Genomic DNA, 21,071 nt, shown 5'->3' with positions numbered 1-21,071 from the left:
TAAAAATAAAAATAAAATATTTAGGGACCAGAAGGATAATACAGTGCATATGCTGCTGATACCAGTTCCATCCCAGGGACTACACAACTACCCTTTGAGTGAACTCCTGACTATATCACCTTCACTTTGAAACAAGCCAAACTGGCTCTGGGAAACACCACACCCACATGGGAAAACACCCATGGGAAAAACCCCATTCCCAACACCATCCCAGTCCTGATCACCGTTGCAAAAGCACACCCCCCCTCAGAAATTCTTATAACTTACAAACATTTTATATTTTCTTAGTTTTTACATTTTACATTCAATAATTTATTTTTAAAGAATGCAGACATACTTAAATTGTTTTTAGAATAGTTTCTAGAAAATAGGACCGTGGAATCTGTAAGGTCAATGTTCCAAAAGATTCAAGAATGTGATGCACAGCAGGGATGAGCCTGAGAGAAGGTGATGGCAGGAGAGGGTGGCCAAGACTTCAGCACCACAGCTCCAGAATGCAGGAACTGTCAACCAGAGTTCAGATCTGGCACAAAAAGGTTGCATATCCTTGAAATGTGGGTTCCCTTGACAAGACATTAGCAAATGTTGGCAGTGGGTTGGCGGATGTGGTGACGTGATAGAAGCGCAGATTCGGGGAGATGTAAGCAAGAAGATGGAGAACTCCAGGTTCAAAAACATTCTACGCTTGCCTGAAGCTTACTGGTCATCAGGGGGATGGAAGGGAAGAAAGTGGAAGAAGCCTTGACCATCCTCAGCACTGATATCATTAAGGAGCTCTACCTGCTTTCCAAGAAATTACATTGCTCTGAGCTAGCTGCAGATGCTATGAAGGGCACCTGATTGATTACAAGAACCAAGAAAGCAGAAGTGGAGAAGAAATGAGTTTGGGGAGATAGCCAGAGAGGCACCAGTGTTGTCTGATCACCTGGCAGCCACGGTAGATGTTCAGAGTCCTTGCATTACAGCAGAAGAGCTCTGACATATTCACAGCACTAGTTCTTAGTTCTTATTGTGGCTCTGACGCAAGCAAATTATACAGTAAATGATTCCTATTCCAGTACTTTCTTTTCATTCTACTTCCAAAGCCTTAGCCCAGTCCACATAGGGCTTTAATATATGTGACCTCAAAACTGAAACTTTAAATCTTGAGATTTGACAGTCTGCGAAGTTCACAAACATCTAATTCTACCTAAATCTATTTGAAGAAAAGTACCAGATATGTATCCTTGATAGGATGACTTGATAGAACTTGTTACAATATATAAAGTAAATCTGCATAGCTATTATTAGTTAAAGAATATAAGAGCAGACAAAAAAAGAAATCTGCAAATCAAAGAGGCAGAATCGAGAGAGAGCAAAGGGCTTGCTTTCCACGTGGCAAACTTTGGTTACATATTAAATCCAGTTTAAAGTCTTCCTAGCAATGCCAGGAGTTATCCTGGAGCATAGAGAGAGGAATAAATCCTAAATATAGCTGTATGTAGTGCCCGCCCAAAAAATGATAACAGCAACAAAAATGTGATCCATGAAATTCCTAAAAAAGTGATAATGAACTTGACATAAATTTAAAATTATGAAAAACTAGTTGTGTCTAAATAGGAAAATTCAAGATGTGGTTTTGAAAACCAACTTAATTATTTAAAAGATTTTAATAACACTAGGAATTGGACTAGAAAAATACCAGAAAGATTGAAGAAATATGCCATAATGTCTGCTTGGTGCAGTTTGGCAAGTTTTCATTTTCTCTATTCCAGATTGTTCGATCTTTGGTAATATGTACCTGATAAAAAAAAATTCCTGACTTCTTGATCATCTGAGATTCATCATTAAACTTCATGGAGTAGTATAAAAAATGGTATTCTACACTGCATATATGTATTATAATATAAGTTATGGGAATTTAACAGATACACATGTTTATGAATTTCTAATTAACAAATACTTATGCAATGCAGTTTTATTTAATTCACTAAATTATCTAAATAAAAAGAGAATAGTAATAGAAATCTAAAAAATATAATTATAATGAAGTCTATATACATGTATTTTGTAGAACATATTACTGAGGCAACAGGTTTATATGAATGCAAATTTTAATATAGTTTGGGCTTACTATGGTATCATACTAGACCCAAGCTATTCAACTTCCTTCAAAACTATCCTTAGACACTATCTAGACAAGCATTGCTAACTGAACATGTAGCCTGAGATTCTAGGGTTTATTTTTTCTTTGGACCTTTGTGTTTCTTGAACTTTTTCCTACTATTCAACATACCCATACATGACTAAGATTACATGCTATTTGGCTTTCTCTTCTGATATACTTCTCTTAATATAACACCAACTGGTTCAACTAACATTTAGCAAAAATGCAATTCATTTTTTCTGAAAGCTGATTACAGTTCTGTTGTGTGCATGCATATATATTTAAATACATGAATATATGCATGCATGATAGAAAGTTGTGGTATATATAGATATTCATCTGTGTCCTATAGATATGCATTGTGTATCTGCAAATATACTACATAGGCACATATGCATACATGCATAAGAATTTTTTGTATATACATACATGCAAATATACACCACAACATATTTATCCATTTATCTGTTATTTGATTCAGGTATTTCCAGAGCTTGGTTCTTGTAAATAATAGTGCAATGAACATAAGTGTGCAATTAATTTTTTTTAATTTATGTTTATATATTCTTTGTGATGATATGTAGGACTGGGATTGGTAGGTCAGATTGTAGACTATTTTAATTTTTTGAGGAATATCCATACTGTTTTCATTAGAAGGTTCACCAATTTAATTTTCCACAAGTGGCAACTGTTGTTTGTAGCCTTTGTGGTACAAACCATTCTAAATTTGAGGTTTGAGGCATTAACCAAGAATAATTTTTATTTGTATTTCAGTGATAATAAATAATGACAAACTCTTAACATGCTAATGGATCCTTTGTATGTCTCCTTTAAAGAACTATCTGTTTAACACCTAGTCACTGAATTTTTTAAATTTATTTGTTGTTGTTAGATGTACTAGTTCATTACATAGAATGGATATTAACCTTTGTTAGGTTTTCACTAAGTATGTCTCTTTCTTCTATTCAGCAGAATACTTTCTTTTGTTTTAGTGATAGACACTTTTTAGTTTGATGCAATCTTTTTTTTTTCAATTTTTGCTTCCATTTCCCTTGTCAGAGACAATAAATAATTAAATAAATAGCCACATCTAAATCCAACATCATGGAATATTTACCTATGCTTGCTAACAATATTTTATGTATTTGGATGTAATATGTAAGTTTTTAAGCAATTATGAGTTAACGTCTGAGCATGATGTGACAATTTCAGTATTTTTGCAGGCAGATAATGTTTTCAGCCCTCAGCTTCATATTTAAGGTTGCCCCAGGTTTCAGGTGTAGACCACCTTAAGATTCTAGATTGACACTCAGCTCCAAGACAATGCTGAGCCTCTTTGGGAGACAATTTAGCTGGAACAAAGACTCCTATAAGCCTTGAAATGAATAAGACAAGCAGAATTCCTGCACAAAGAGTCTCTTGGAAGGGCCTATCTAATCAGTTCCAGAGCTTGAAAAGGCCTGTCTAATCAATTTCCCAAGGCACTTTAGTACTCCATTTTAGAGTGGCCTGCATTCCCCCTCAGGGACATCATTTATCATCTTTTCACTTACAGAACTCCATTCTGGAATTACCCACACATCCCAACTTGGGATATGTTATTTCTCACTTCTCCCTTCTTGTAATTTTAAGTAATTTTTTTCTACTTTACTCTTTTGTCTCCCCTGAAATTTACTTCAAAATATATATATTTTTTCCTATATATATATATATATATATATATATATATATATATAGGAACTAACTATATATATAGGAAGGTGTGGTAGAGATTTGTCCTTTTCCTGCAAAGAGTGCAACCTCATGTCAGCCTGAGAACCTCAGCTCCCTAAAAATTGGAATGCTAGGAGCCAGTTCCTTTGCCATGCAGATCCAGTGGTATTGTGTGCAGCTTGGCATCTGTTATATTAAGGCTGGCAGGAATTCAGGGTCTGTGACAAATAGCGGGGATAGTGCATACATTATGACTCTTTGTCTGCTGGGGCACTGACTCCCTTGGCAAAGTTATATTGACTCTGAAGGCAAAAAACTTACATATGGCCTATTCTGAAATACCAATACAGCAACATCCTCTTGTTTCCCTTCACAACTGACCAGGAACAAACACCAAAGTGAAAATTCCTCTTAAATTGTATTGCTGCTCTTCTTCCCTTGTTTCACTGCTCTTAGTAAAAATGGTTCAATGTAGAACAAAAAAAATGGGCTTTTATTTCCATCATCTTTAATTTCCGACTGTGTTGAGTCATGAAGTATCTTTAAGTTCCTGTTATATTTCATCCATAGACAGTATTCTTATGTTATATATTCTTAGTTATACGATTATCTCATTGATAATGTACACAATGTCAAAATAACTTATGAAACTTCATTTGGATCAATCAGTGGGAAGTAAAAATTCTATCTAAAATGGTGTGCGAATTTGATAGCACTTTTACTTAAAAGTTAGTTGTTTAAAAAGTTAGGTGCTTGGGGCAGGAGCAATAGCACAGTGGGTAGGTGCCGACCTGGGTTCGATTCCTAGCATCCCATGTGGTTCTCTGAATACTGCCAGGGATAAGTCCTGAGTGCATGAGCTAGGATAATTCCTGTGCATCGCCGGGTGTGACTATAAAAGCAAATAAATAAAGTTAGTTGCTTAAAAAATCTTTGCCATTGCCAATTTTAGAGTATATAGAAAGTTGTATTGGTAAATGCAATTTTAGAAATTTTAGAACTGGCTGTTGCTCCATGGACACAAGGTGTGTCTGCTGATCAATAGCAAAATCTGTGAGCTGCAGTAGCTCTGGGCCCTGCACAAACGTTCAGAGCAGTGCCCACAATTCCTCCACGTTGTCCCCACAGAGAAAAGATAACAGGGAGGTTTAAAAGATTCTGAATCTCTCATGTATGTATTTCCTACTCTGAGAGAATAACATCTCCTCGAGCCCACCAATAGATATAGTTTGCATCTGTCACTGTCATTACCATCCCATTGCTCATTGATTTGCTGGATTGGGCACCAGTAATGTCTCCATTGTGAGACTTGTTGTTACTGTTTTGGGTATATCCAATATGCCACGGGTAGTTTGCCAGGCTCTGCCGTGCGGGCAAGATACTCCCAATAGCTTGCCGAGCTTTCCAAAAGGGGCGGAGGAATTGAACCCAGGTCGGCCAGCATGCAAGGCAAACGCCCTTGATACCCACTGTGCTATCGCTCCAGCCCCATAGTTTGAGTAGGTTAAAGTATTCATGAATTTACACTAATATCTTATCTCATTAATTTTTCCTAGATATTCAAATGCACTAAGACTTTTCACGCCATCATATTTAACATTGCAAAGGAAGTCTCGTATTTTAGTACCACAGGTTTTCCTTAGATCTACATTTTAGTAATACCAAGAAAGTGCTAAAATTATTCTCAGTTCTTTAATATATGGAATCTAAAATTTCTGATTAGAGGAATCATAGACAAGAAATAGTATAGTCAATATTTTGTTCATCCCACTCTGTAATGCTATGCAGACTCGTTCCTACAGGTTATCAAAACTTAGGCTGGTACAAATTTATAAAAATCATATTTTCATTCCTATTTTAATTGATGTTAAGCTATGCCCATATTTCCCCTGGCCCTGTTCTCAGGGGTCACTCCTGTCGTAATCAGAGTCCCAGGCCTGGAGAGACAGTACAGTTGGTAGAACACATGTCTTTCATGCGGCCTACAGGGGTTGATCCCCAGCACCACTCCTGTGCCTCCAGCAGCTTCTCACTTGGGAGCAATTCCTGAGTGCAGCGGCAGAGTCGGCCCTGAGTGGCAGGAGAGACCCCCAAGTCAAACACAACAAAATGAAACCTATTCCAAAGACCGTACACAGTGCCGGAGATTAAACAAGTGTCGGCCAGGTGCAAAGCAATTGTATTTACAACTATTCAGTCTCTTTTGGGCCATCATAATCACAGATTATCAAGTTTATTATACATCTATATATGCAAATTCTGGACACTGTGGTGTTTATTCCTTTTGCCTCTTTCCAAAAGATTGATACAGTGAAACTAAAAAAGACAGCTTTGTGGGGGCTGGAGTGATAGCAGAGCGGGTAGGGCGTTTGCCTTGCACGCGGCTGACCCGAGTTCAAATCCCAGCATCCCATATGGTCCCCTGAGCACCACCAGGAGTAATTCTTGAGTGCAGAACCAGGAGTAACCCCTGTGCATCGCCAGGTGTGACCCAAAAACCAAAAAAAAAAAAAAAAAAAAAAAGACAGCTTTGGGATTCCTTACTGGCACGCAGAGCACCATGGCTGGATACTTGGAACAATAGGAGTAACATCCTCAGCACCTCTGCTTGGTCATTGTGGTTGCTACCTTTGCTTGAGCACTGAACTGAGTATCCCTGGGCCGAGTATCACTGAGGAAGGTCCCTGCGCCTCATGAATATTGCTGGGAGTCTAGGGAAGAAAGAAAAAAAAAAAAAATAAGCAAGGAGAGGCAATGAGAGAGCTAGTAAGGAGAACATTAACAGTTTCATGCAAATTAGATTAAATGAAAACCATTACAGTCTGTTAAAATAAAGGGAAACTAATTCCTTCCCATGGGAAAAATATACTTTTAATGATAAAATCAGGGAAAATGTTGAGATTTAATTACCCACTATTAAGAGGAAAATATCTACAAAAATCCCTATCTGTTTAGAATCCCCATTCTTTCAAATTGATTTTCTAACATTAATAACAGCAAAACAACCCGCTTGATCATTTCTTAAAAGCTTTTCCCCAAATCTTAATTTGTGACCCTCCCTTGAGGGCCCCCAACCCATGTTTCAATGTGTCTCAACTTATCTACATATGCTTATCCTTTAATTATCTCTTTCACAAAGATAAGGAGCTTAATTTTTCAGGTAGAGGCCACACACATATTTTTCTGGGTTAGTTATCCAGGACTGGAGCAATAGTGCAGCAGGTAGAGCATTTGCCTTACATGTGGTTGACCCGAGTTCTATTCCTCTGCCCCTCTCGGAGAGCCTGGCAAGCTACTGAGAGTATCCCGTCCGCGCTGCAGAGCCTGGCAAGCTACCCATGACATATTTGATATACCCAAAATAGTAACAACAAGCCTCAGAATGGGGATGTTACTGGTGACCACTTGAGCAAATCGATGAGCAAGGGGACATCAGTGCTATAGAGCTACAGTTATCCAGTAGCAATATTATATGTAATACATGACTTCTTGATTCCTTTCCTCTACTTGTTTTTATGTTATGCTATAGAGGATCTTATATATAGGTAAATATTTGATTTGAGAAAAATATATTAAATTCTTAAGCATAAAAATAAGGCACACAGCTAACTTTATAACATGCATATGCTATTTTATAATATTATATGTAATGGTATATGTAATTGTAATTGTAATTGCAGTATGATTGAAAAGGTAATAATTTGGTGAATATCACATCTTTTGACTATGTGAACTTTTGTTGCCAGTGAAAGATAAAATTGAGCCTGTAAAGAGTCATGAGAAAAATGGTGGAACTGAATAATATTTAATTAATAAATACAGAAAAAAAATTAAAATGAAACAGTAAGCCAATATATTCTTTCTGCATTTTGGCTCAGAAAAAAATGTTCTATCTTCATAACTATTTTCTAACATATTCATTATATGTTTTGAGGTCAGGGCTAATCACTACATATATATGTATACATATTTAAGTATATATGTATATATATGTATAAATCATGAACAGTCTATTGTTGAATTCACTCATCCTGCACAGCTTATAAAATTGGTAGCAAATAAGTTCTGTGCACCAAGGAAAAGCCATATTTTTTATATTTCAGTCTATAAATGCCATATGCCATTCACTAACTGAATATTGAATTCAATATGTCAGGCAAAAATATCCAAAATCAACAAGTAAGAGATCTTAAAAAAAATATCCTTCAAAACACATAATAGTTCTTCTCATGAGTGAAAGCAGTAATAATCCAAAGAACATAACTAAACACTACACAGAGATATATTCTGTTGTTTTAAATCCATTTGGTATTATTCTAAAAATATTATTATTATTCTGCAGATTATTTCTAAGAACCAGCACAGTTTGAAATATTTGTTAATATGTTTGAACAAAATTATTGCGCATCAAAATTACTTGCCACTGTAATAAAGTAAGTAAAATGTAGGCTAATGTTTCTCATAGCACTGTAGCACCGTCGTCCCATTGTTCATTGATTTGCTCGAGCTGGCACCATTGTGAGACTTGTAACTGTTTTTGGCATATTGAAAACGTCACAGGTAGCTTGCCAGGCTCTGCCATATAGCTGGGATACTCTCAGAGGCTTGCCTGGCTCTCTGAGAGGGACAGAGGAATCGAACCCAGGTCAGACTGAAGAGATAGCACAGCAGGTAGGGCATTTGCCTTGCACATGGCTGACCCATGTTTAATTCCTCCATTCCTCTTGGAGACCCCGGCAAGCTATCGAGAGTATCCCACCCGCACGGCAGAGCCTGGCAAGCTACCCGTGGTGTATTCGATATGTTAAAAACAGTAACAATATGTAATAGTAAGTAATTATTAAAATTACAGACTACGTACATAATTTGTAAAAGTGTTACTATGACTTTCTAATGTTTCTCATAAACATATGTCAAAATTTTTCTACAATTCTAAAAAAGAAGCAAAGCTAAGTGAAAGAAAAGCTTGTTCTTCTGACAATGATGGTAAAGCCTGTGCATAGAAAGTTTCTGCGAAGAAAAACTTCAAAAACCACTAAATTAATTTATATATGATTTAACTCAATGCACCATAGCCTTAACAATCGAGGTTATACTTTGAGAGTAAGGTTATTGCAAAGAGACTCAAAGAAAAGCTGGGAAAAAATGAAACTGTGAAAGAAATAGGATAAAGGCTATGAGATTAAAAGCAGATATGGAGAAAAGATATGCAGAGATATACAAGACTACTTTGAGTTAGGCTTTCACTGATGGACAGGAATGATTTTTGCTATATTAGCTGCCTGACAGAAAATAGGAAATCTTCTAAGGAAGTACCAACATTATGAAAAATTTTTGTGATTTCTTATAAAATCAGTCAAAGCATGATTAACTATACCAAGAAAGAATGTGATGAGAAAAACTAGAAAAATATAAACATTGCTATAGATTACATTGATAGTAGTGATTTTCTACAGATACTTTGAAATTACTGTAGACAAATGATCAAGAAAATAAATGAAAATGCATTTTATTAGTGAATTGGAATCTAGTAATAAGTAAAACAGGTACACTAAATGGATGAATCAAATAAGTGAAATTAACTACTTAACAAGTGAGTTTGACATGCAGACTAGACATGGGAGGAGTTGATAATATCTAACTTTATCTAAAGCCAATTTTCCTAGAGAACAGTGAGATGATAAATCTCATTATGCCTTTGTGTTCACAGAAATCTAGGCAAAAGAATTACCCGCGCTTTACATATTTCAAGATCAACCTTATCCTTTTTTTATGACTTAAATAAAGTCCGTTGTATTCTTCTGTGGCTCTTCTAAGTTTCACTGATTATTCTTTTGTTAAGACTCCATCCAAATACCCTCAGTTACCTTTTCTTTTTACTAAGGCAGTGTTTCTTAAAGAATATTCTCCTTATCTCATAGACTGAATGAAATCATCTTCTTAATTGGTTGTGCATTTAGACTTTTACAGAGAAAAGAGTTGAATCGGAATAATAGACCAGGATAAAATCCCAAGCTTCACTACACAGAGCATAAAATCATAAGAAACACTGAAAAAGAATGCAGAGGGCATTAGCGAGACTGAGAAATGTTTGACCTCATGTTTTTGGGCAGCTCCAAATAGAAAGAGTAATATTAAAGAAAGGCAGTATAACTGCAAAGGTCCGTTTCACTGTTGTCTGAAGATCAGTTATTCAGAGACACAACAACATGTAGAACAACAACCAAAAAAAAAAAAACTGTAGTGGTAAAAGTTGGAGGGTCAGAAGATGGGGGACTCATGTTCTCAAAGTAGGCAAATTGTCAGCTTGCTCACAAGAAAAAGTGCTTCTAGAAAAAGATACTGGGGAAGCACAAGTTAAGGAAGGTGGTTACAGAGGGTGGGGGTCAAGTGATAAATCAAGTACTTCTTTGACTCGTGGATTCCCTAAGGCACACTATCAATTGATTTGCAAATGCAGATTTATGAGTAAGTTTCTGTCCTCCATTACTTTGAGAAAATATATGACAGCTAATTCTCAACATTTTTTTAAATATCCCTGCTCAGAAAACTTTTCTAGATTCTAAGAGTAAATAAAGTGCGTACTTTGGAGTGCCCATGTCAGCTGCAAACCTTTTTGAAGACAGAAGGGCCAAAAATATTTCCAAGCACTCAAAAATGTCAATCTACGAATTCTAAAGAGAAGTACAAACCTAGACAATAAAACTATATAAATACAATGTTGGAGCACATTATGATTAAATAATAAGTATGAGAGATAAAAGTAATATTTTATTAATGTTCTACTCCCCTTTACTTATAATTAAATAAGTGTTAATTACAATAAAGCTTGTGTCTCAGCATAGAAATGCTATCCAGATGACAGTCAATGCCTTTATATGTTTCATATACTTAAAAAAAATAATCTGTATTTCTATATCCTGGAAATTTGAAATGGGGATAAATTTAGATGAGCAAAAAAATAAAAAACAATCACTCTAATAGACCTGAAAATAAAAAGAAAGTGCTGATGCCATATGTGCACCTTAGCAGTCTTGGGTAATTATTATAAAAATAAAGTCATAAAAATGAATAAACTGACAAAAGTAGATAAATTAAAAATACTTGATTAATCTGAATAATTAGAATATAAACTCAAGATTAAATCTACTAAGCTTAGCCATTCTGTCTGACTCCAGGTGAAAGTTTTAGAGACCAAAATCAACTTCAAATTAGATAATTCCCTTACATGAACACACAGAACTAAGAAAATAATTATGCTATACTTTTATTACAGAGAGTCTCTTGCCCACACGCCTGGCTGTCTTCCCCAGGTTCCCTTGGAGGGGATGGGCTCCAGCTTCCCTCCCCACCCCGAGCAGAGCTCCCGGCGGCTGGAGACCACCAGAACCTAGATAAAGCCATGCTGGAGGCCCCTCTCCACACGTTCGGACAGTCCTCAACATGAAGGTACCGGCAGAGGAACCAAGGTGTGTGTAATTCCATCAATGGTCAGCACCCAGAGACTTAAAAGCAAGCTCCCAGAATCGGTATCTTGTAAGCCTACTTTTCCTCTGGGAGAAACTGGCAAGCTTCTGAGAGTTTCCTGCCCACATGGGAGAGCCTTGCAAGCTTCCCGTGGTGTATTCATATGCTAAATCCAGTAACAAGCTGGATCTCATTCCCCTGATCCTGAAAGAGCCTCCAGTGTGACATCGTTGAGAGGGCCTAGCCCAGAGAGACTTTGAAGATCTCAGGGAAAGGACAAATGGAGAGGTTTGAAAAAAATCGAAGATTAGTGGGGATTTTGTGATTCGTGATTCGTGATACTTTTATTACAGCAAAAGGATGCCAATTTGAACCAGACAAGTGAGCATTAAGTATCCATTTTCTTCTGAGTGATAGAAAGTTCAAGAGTAATAGCTCAGCAAGTTGGGCTTGCATGCGGCCCACCCGGGTTTGATTCCTCTGTCCTCTCAGAGAGCCCGGCAAGGTACCGAAAGTTTACCGCCTGCACAGCAGAGCCTGGCAAGCTATCCATGGCATATTCAATATGCCAAAAACAGTAACAACAAGTCTCACAATGGAGATGTTACTGGTGCCTGTTCAAGAAAATCGATGAACAAGGGGAGACAGTGCTACAGTGCTCTCTTCTGAGAATGATTAAACATTATCTCTCTTTTCTTAGAGAAACTAAGGGAACTGTTGGTGTAAATCTTTTACTATGTCCCACTGAAATGCTAATCTTGTTCCACGCTTGCCAGTGTTCAGTCTTTCACAAGGACCCAGAGGACATCTTATATAAATGAAATTACCAGGAAACTTAAGGGCCCTATGTTCCCATCACTGAGAGAACTTATCTTGAATAAAGAGCTATCAGCAAACAAGATGACCTATTGACATAGACCAGACTTTTCTCTAAAGTCTCAAGGTACCTCTCAGCAAACTTCAGGAGTTTAAAAGGCTTGACTTTTGTTTCATGAGTTTCATTATGGATGAATTTAATTATTTCTATTGCAATGTTGATTAGATTCCCTTGCCTTTTTAAAACTCCTCTTGGTTAAAAAAAAACCCAAACCCAAAACATTTTGCAGTAGTGAAAATTAGCACATATACTACAATCAATGAAAATGTTAAAGATAGCATCTTAAAACATAAATGCAAAAATCCTAAATAAAATATTAGCAAAGCAAGTATATGATATATTAAGTACAGAATACTTGATGTTCAACTTATATTTATCCCAGAAATGAGGGTCATACAGCAATACCACTCCTGGGAATATATCCCGGAGAGGCAAAAATGTATAGTAGAGATGACATCTGCATTTCTATGATCATTGCCACACTGCTTACAATAGCCACAATATGGAAAAAAAACAGAGTGCCCAAAAACAGATGACTGGTTAAAGAAACTCTGGTATATCTACACAATGGAATACTATGTAGCTGTCAGGAAACATGAAGTCATGAAATTTGCATATAAGTGCATCAACATGGAAAGTATCATGCTGAGTGAAATGAGTCAAAAAGAAAGAGACAGGGGCCGGAGCGATAGCATGGCGGGTAGGGCGTTTGCCTTGCACGCGGCCGACCCGGGTTCGATCCTCGGCATCCCATATGGTCCTCCAAGCACCGCCAGGAGTAATTCCTGAGTGCAAAGCCAGGAGTAACCCCTGAGCATCGCTGGGTGTGACCCAAAAAGCAAAAAAAAAAAAAAAAAAGAAAGTGACAGACATAGAAAGATTGCTTTCATATGTGGAATATAAAGTAGCTGAGAGGTACAAGCTTACAATGATACAATTTCTGGCAGATTTTCTCTGGACTTAGTACTAAAATACTAAAATACAGAAACCTAAAACCATGCGGCCGACCTCATATCTCTTCATTCTCAGCAATGGAAAACAAATTATCAAATGCTTCCTTTTCAGCAGGTCGATTTTAGGGGGGAGAAACTGCAAAAAATAATAGTGAGTTTTTTTGTTGAAATATTGAATGTAATCAAAGTAAACTGGAAGTAAAGTGAAATTTATCAGTTACACAGGTGAAGTGGGGGGTTGGGGAGGTGGGGGGAGGAGGGGAGGTATACTGTGATTCTTGGTGGTGGAATATGGGCACTGGTGAAGGGATGGGTGTTTGAGCACTGTATAACTGAGACTTAAATCTGAAAGCTTTGTAACTTTCCACATGGTGATTCAATAAAAGAATAAATTAAAAAAAAAAGAAATGAGGGTCATAGACACTTTGGTGGAAATAGGGGACAGTAATATTTTATTATACTTCCAGAAACATTACCACTACTGTCACTACCTAAACTATAATAATTTTTAAAAGAATATCTGATGGTATTTCAGAAATGCATTTTTTCCTGACTATTTGAAAATTGATTCCAGTAATTTACCACATGTACAGAAAAAGGGAAGAAAAACAGCAGTTTATATTTAGCTTCCATTTATATAAGAAAACCTTGAAAAAGTAAGAAAAAAGCATGCTATAGCAGTATTCCAGTTCTTAGCTTCAGGCTGACAAGATTGAAAGCAGAGGATCAGAGATGGTGAAATGCAGTAGAAACTTATTTGAGAAAAGGAAGCGAAGAACAGGGAGGATGAGGTTTTGGATATTCTTAAGTAGGGTGCTTAGGAAAAGTAGAAAACCATTTTATACTCGATTAGATGGTTTTGGAGAGCACTCTGAATTGAACTTAAGACATTCAAGATGGGGAGATAAAAGAACTGGGGAAAGAACAATATATTTGAAAGAATTATCTTCTGGATATCTGGATGCATATCTTCAGCATAGTCTCTGGAATTTTTCTCTGGGGCTGTTCTTACTTATAAATAAACCCTACCTAGTCCTTCCTATTCCTTTGAGGCTATATCAAAAGGAAATTTCTTAATTTGATAAAAAGATAAGAGAATAAAATCACACATTTCCTAGTTTACCTCAGAAGCAGAAACAGCTTATAGAAGTAGTTTTTTTGTGTTTCATTAGAAAACAACAGGATGAGGGACAGAGATGGATGGTATAGCAGGTAGCCACTTGACACGCACAGGGCCAATCCAAATTCACTTCTTGGCATTCTGTATGATTCCCCGAGCCAGCCAGGAGTGAATACTTAATGCAGAACAAGGAATAATCACTGAGTATCGCCATTGTGTCCCCCAAACCCAAATTAATAAAGTAGAAAACAGCAGAAGGAATATAGGGAAATAATGCATGGAACAGACTCAATGTACCATAGTGTTAGGGTTTCTCCCAAGTCCTCTCTCAAGCAGATCCCCTTGACCTGTAAGGGGCTGTCATGCAGAGGCCTGAGGGCCAAGCCAAGCTACCCTCCCCAGAGGGAGAGGTGTCCAGGGAAAAGAGCAAGTCCCTATGCTGCTGCCTTAACAACCAACAAATGAGCACATGAACACAGGGGGGTCCTGTCAAACAGTTCCAACTTTACTAGACAACCATCATGGCTTGTATAGGCTGAGCATACAGGAGAGATATGCAAACAGTCACATACTCACAGTGATCAGAACAAACACGAGTTTCATCACAGATCTATAGATAGAGTTACATCTTTCCTGTGTGATCACAGTTGTTCACCTGTAGTATGCACGTCTGCCAGATACATCCTGTCCTACGCAAGCATGGACCCACTATCAAAAATATACATTGCAACAGACTTTCTGAGTGACCTAGGAACATTCACCCAGGCCCAAGCCCAGGAATTAGTGTGGCACTCCAAAGCAGATCAAAAGGGGCTTTTCTCCCAACACCAATAGTATTATTGTTTTTGTTATGGGCCAGCTGTGCTCAGAGTCCAGCTGTGCTCAGTGCCCACTCCTTGCTCCAAGTGCAGGGATCACTCTTGTTAGGGTTTAGAGATCACATGCTCCAATCACTCGTGAACTCCACTCAGATACTAAGCAACGTGCAAGATTTGAGGGGTATCTCTGGACTATCTCTCTGATCCTAGACTGTATCACTGTACCACTGTCATCCCATTGTTTGTAGATTTAATCGAGCGGGCACCAGTAATATCTCTGTTATATTCAGCCCCAAGATTTTAGCAGCCTGTCCTTACTCATCTTTCACAACGATTGGAGGCTCTTTCAGGGTCAAGGGAATGAGACCTATCGTTACTGTTTTCGGCAATAAATCACAGGCAGCTTGCTGGGCTCTGCTGTGCAGGCGGGATACTCTCAGTAGCTTGCCAGGCTCTCCGAGAGGTATGTACATATCTTTTACTATATCTGGGATATGAATATGCCAGGGGGAGCTTGCAAGGCTCTCCTGTGCAGGCAATAGACTCTTGGTAGCTTGTCATATTCTCCAAGAAGGAGAACAAGGTTATTAGATGTCGCTTCTGGGATCTTGATCCTATAGTCACTGGATGTTGGCCATTGGTGGGATTGCATGGCGATGGGGGATGTTTGTGAGTGTGGCTGCCAAGCTACTGGAAAATGGGGAGTCTGGATGGAGAAGGCTCATTCCCAATCCGAGCAGGCTTGGAGATCCTAGCCCTACACACTGGGGTTTCTCTGCTGGTCCCTTCATGCATGAGGCTTGTCCGGACGTGCGGAGAACGGCTTTGAGCATGGCTGTGGCTGGGTTCCAGAGGTCTTCAACTGTCAAGGCTGTGCTTGGGGCTGGGAGGGAAAGACAACCCATCCCCTCCGAGGGGCCTGGGGAAGACAGCCAGGCATGGAGGGCAAGAGACTCCGTGTCACTCTCTTCTGGGAGCTTGGTTTTACAGTTTCTGGATGTTGGCCGTTGGTGGGATTACATGGCGCCGGGGGCAGTTTGTTGGTGTGGCTGCCAAGCTACTGGAAAATGGGGGGTCTGGATGGAGAAGGCTCAGTCCCAATTCGAGCAGGTTTGGAGATCTCAGCCTCGGGTCCTGCACACCTGGGTTCCTCTGCTGGTCCCTTCATGTGTGAGGCTTCTTTGGACTAACTTAGTATAAGATACTAGACTAAGTTTTGAAATTGTTGTAGCAGTGGATCATTAAAGCTTAATTCCAGAAAAACAATGCTCCGGAATAAATATCAAAGAAAATTGTGTTATTATATTTCAGTGTGAGTCAGTGAGTAATTCAGACTGCTGCTTGGACGTGTCTTTTTATTTTTGGTATTTCCACACCAAAAAAGTGACTAGACAGCAACTTTCAAATGTTAATTTTTACCTATCAACAAAGGCTATATTGGGTATTGGAATCATCTGTCAAGATGCTAAACAAATGATGGGGGCAGTGAGTCAATGCATTTAATTATTTATAGTGTCACATTGCCATATTTAATGCAGAAAAGAAGGGAAAGACAAAGAGAAAGATAGGGAGAGAGTGGGTTGAGAAAAGGAAAGAAAAATGAAAAGAAGAGAAAAGAAAACTTATTTTTTTATTAAAAGGAACAAAATATCTTAATTATTTATATTACTAACAGTAGACTAGTTGTCCAATTTATTAAAATAACAAGATTCTGTAACCAAGGATTTAAAATGTCTTTAGTGGATCTGGTTTTCAAATATACCACCACATGTATCACTTGCCATCTTTTTGCTCATCAATTTGCTAAAGTGGGTGCCAGTAACATCTCCATTTGTTCCTGTTGTGTGCTGGTATAACCCAATGGCATCTGCTCACTCTAGGAACACTAAAAGCCTCAAACTGTTTGTTCATGGTCTTGACAAAAAAAAGACTGACCATCTTGTAGGTGGGAGGCTAGGCATTCTTTTGATATTCCATGGAATCCAGTGGGTAACAGCTCTAGTCCATTGGTTGTTTCCAAATCGCAGTATGTGCCTGGCCCACCTTGGCAAACAAGACAGTGTCCCTAATTCTCAATCATCAATGGAGATCTGAATTCCAGATTCCTTCTCTTACTTGAGTGAAATGTGAAACTTCAAGCATAGCTCTTTTGATTCCTCTTTGGGAGACCCAAGTAGCATCCTGTTTCATAGCGCCCAGATCTCTGAGGCGTATTTTAGTACAGGAAGAATAGTGGAGTCAAAAAGATGTGCTCTGAGCCGGAGGTTCTTCACCCTCTTAACCACTTCTTCCACACTCTCAGTGTTCCACAGTGCTCCCTTCCTCCTGTGCAGCTTGTTTGATGAATGCCAGGTCATTTATCATGTTGAGTTTTCGACCAAAGTACACACAACTGTTCAATTCAAAGATGCTCCTTTTGTTGAAAGCAAATGGAACATCAGGAACTAGTGTGTTTCTCATGAACATTGTCTTTGTGAGATTCAGCTGCACTTCGACATTTCCACACTAACAGTGGAAGTTGGCCAGCATTCATGCCTCTTGGCTAATGTTTGGTGACATTAGAATGATGTCATCAGCGGAGCAAAGGTGGTGTAGTTGCTGACCGTCTAACTTCACTCCCATTCCTTCCCATTGCAGTCATTGCTTGACGTTCTCAAGGGTGTCACTGAAGTGTTTCAATGAAATGGCATCTCTCTGCAGAAACCCTCTCTTTACACAGATGATCACCTCCTTGTTGAATGATGAGATCCTGGTGGTGAATCCGTAATACACGGGGGACGCTGATGTACTGAGTTTGAACACCCTGTTTGACTAGGGCTTTGATGAACACTTCAGTTTCAACAGAATCAAAGGCCTTCTTTAAATCAATGAATGTTAGACAGAGCAGCATCTCAAACTCTCGCAAAACCTCAATGAGTTTGGTCACCGTGTGGATATGGTCAATAATACTGAATCCTTTTTAGAACCCAGCTTCATCGTATGGTTGTCCTTTGTCTAGAGTTCTGCCAATCCTAATTCAGGGTGATTTGAGTGAACAACTTGTAGATGATGGAAAACAGGCAGATAAGGAGATAGTTGTCAATATCATGGATGTCTCACTTGTACAACAGAACGGTTCTGCTGGTTTTCCATTGGGACAGAATTTTGTATTCAGACAGGTAGAGTGTGAAGAGCCGAGTCAGTATATTGACAAGTACTGGCAGCAGATTCTTCAGGTGTTTGGGTCTAACCTTGTCTGGTTCGGGTGCTGTACGCTTCTTTACTGACAAAATGACAGAGAATGCTGGGAACGACAAAACTGTCCTGCGAAATTTGGCATGTGGACAGGGGGACTATCTATGGAAAATATCCAAGTAGAAGTCATGGATAACCTTTTCCATTGCCCTTCTAGAAGATGTGATAGATCCATCAGGACGTCCGAGGGCAGTCATCGTGGTCTTATAGTTGTTGAAGTACAGGCAGGTGTTGCATATACTTTTCCCGGCTTCTGCCACATCAGCCAGCACTGCTGCTCTTCTATCTTCTTCTTTTTTTTTAATTAATTAATTTTTTATTGAATCACCATGTGGAAAGTTACAAAGCTTTCAGGCTTAAGTCTCAGTTACACAATGCTCAAACACCCATCCCTTCACCAATGCACGTATTCCACCACCAAGAACCACAGTAAACCTACCCCCCAACCCCCCACCCCACCAGCCCCCCACTCTGCCTGTGTAGCTGATAAATTTCACTTTACTTTCTCTTTACTTTGATTACATTTAATATTTCAACAAAAAACTCACTATTATTGTTTGGAGTCCCCCCCCCTCAAAGTCAGACCTACTGAAAAGGAAGCATTTGATACTTTGTTTTCCATTGCTGAGAATGAAGAGATATGAAGTCATGTGGCTGCCGCGAGGTTTTGGTGCTCTTCTCTCTATGAGGTCTTCCTTTATAGTTTCTCTGCACAGCTTTGCAAGATTGAACATTAGCCTGTAATTGACTGAAACTCACGCTAAACAACATTGGCAAATGAGCTTGAGAGTTTTTGAAGACAGGTGTCTGTTTGTGGCTTTCTCACTCTCAGCATTCCATGCACAGTCATGGAGGTGCTGAACCAGTCAATTGTATTCCTTGTCGATGTTGTCAATGACAGCATCTTCTCACGTCGCTGCTTTAGGGCCAAAGAGCTCCCAGTTGGTGGTCATTCTGGGAGTTATTTTGTTAAACTTTACAGCCTTTTCTCCTTGCTCTGTGAAGTAGAATTTCACAGGAATGAGACAGTGGTCTGATCCCATTTGGAATTTTGGAACAACAGGCAAAACCATTGATTGAATATGATGTGGTCAGTTTCACTGTAGAACTGTCCCCTGAGAGACTCCCACATTCCAATGTTTAGATTTGACCCTCTGGAACTACAAGTTACCATTGATGGTCATAGTCAACATGATGAACTCAGTCTCTCACCCTGTTCTTCAGGCGACCTTCTTGGTCCTATCTTGGCATTAAAATCATCAACAATGACCTTGTAGATAGTGTGGTCTTCTTTATAGAACTTCTCCAGCTTCATGTAGAACTTCCCAATTTCTTCTTCATCATAGCTGCATTGGTGTGTAGACAACAAAGATAGAAAATGCTGGCAATGAGCCACATATAATCAAACCTAAGTGTCCGGTTGGGGTTGTTAGACATTCAAATGAATCAATGCTCATGGCCATGTTTGTGTTGACGAGGACACCAACACCACTGACGCTTCTACTGTCATATGTTCCGAGTCACAGTTCTTCTCCAGAGTTGAAAACTGTATGATGTGATTGATGCCTTCTCATTTCATTCAATCCAATGACGTCGTACTTGATCTTTTGTGCTTACACCATATATAGCACACCAAAGGAAATTCTTTCCTCTTCCAGTTCCTTGAACCTTTAGACTGATCCAGGTTTCTAAGTTGGGTCAAGCTCAATTGTTTTTAAAAACCGCAAAACAGACAATTATTTAAGAAGCAAGTAAGTAAGTTGAACATTTTGATCTCAAATACTGATGATTATGGACTTTTACCCAAAAGATTAAATCAATAGCCAAATATGTATAGTCAAGAGTAGCTTAAAACTTGTCAGCTCTAATTAACTATTTTTAAAAACAACTTTCTTCATCTTTCATTTTATTTTCTACAAAACCTCTTGGGCTGGAGCGATAGCACAGTGGTAAGGCATTCGCCTTTCACACAGTTGAACCGTGTTCGATTCCTCCGCCCCTCTCGGAGAGCCCAGCAAGCTACCGAGAGTATCTCACCGGCACGGCGCGATACTGGCAAGCTACCTGTGGCATATTAGATATGCCAAAAACAGTAACAATAAGTCTCACAGTGAGAGATATTACTGGTGCCCGCTCGAACAAATCAATGAACAGCGGGATGATAGTGACAGTGATAAAACCTCTATTTTTATTTTACCTCCAGACACTGTTTAAATTGAAATAATTTAATTCCAAAGAAATATGATTTTCTTTTGTGTCCTGATTTTGGAAAAAATAAAACTTTCTAAGCAGAAAAATATAATTATTGTATATGTATAATGTGGTTATATATTTGAGAAATAATTTTTAGAATTACTTTTACCTCATTAATGTTGTAAAAGCAATTATTCTATATGAAAATCACTGCTCCTATTTCTATATAAAAGAAACAAATTCAATATTTTGATATCATTTGAAATTGTATGTATATTATATAAATAATATCATACATATGCATGACTTACTGTGTAATTTAAAAGATCAATTGCTACCTGAAAATTATGGAAAATCATCTGTAAAGACAACTAAAAGTATTACTGAATTTAATATTGAATGAATAAATGAAATCTAAGCTCCTGGATTAAATTAATTAGTGTAAAACGCTAATTATACTCCAATAGATATTTTGATTAGCTATAAATCATGGAAAAATCTAGACTGCTTAAATCTGAGTGATTTTATAAAGTATCAAATTTATTCTATA

The sequence above is a fragment of the Sorex araneus genome, chromosome 5 (assembly GCF_027595985.1).
Source record: "Sorex araneus isolate mSorAra2 chromosome 5, mSorAra2.pri, whole genome shotgun sequence".
NCBI lineage: Eukaryota > Metazoa > Chordata > Mammalia > Eulipotyphla > Soricidae > Sorex > Sorex araneus.
Note: the sequence above shows the minus strand (reverse complement) of the source record.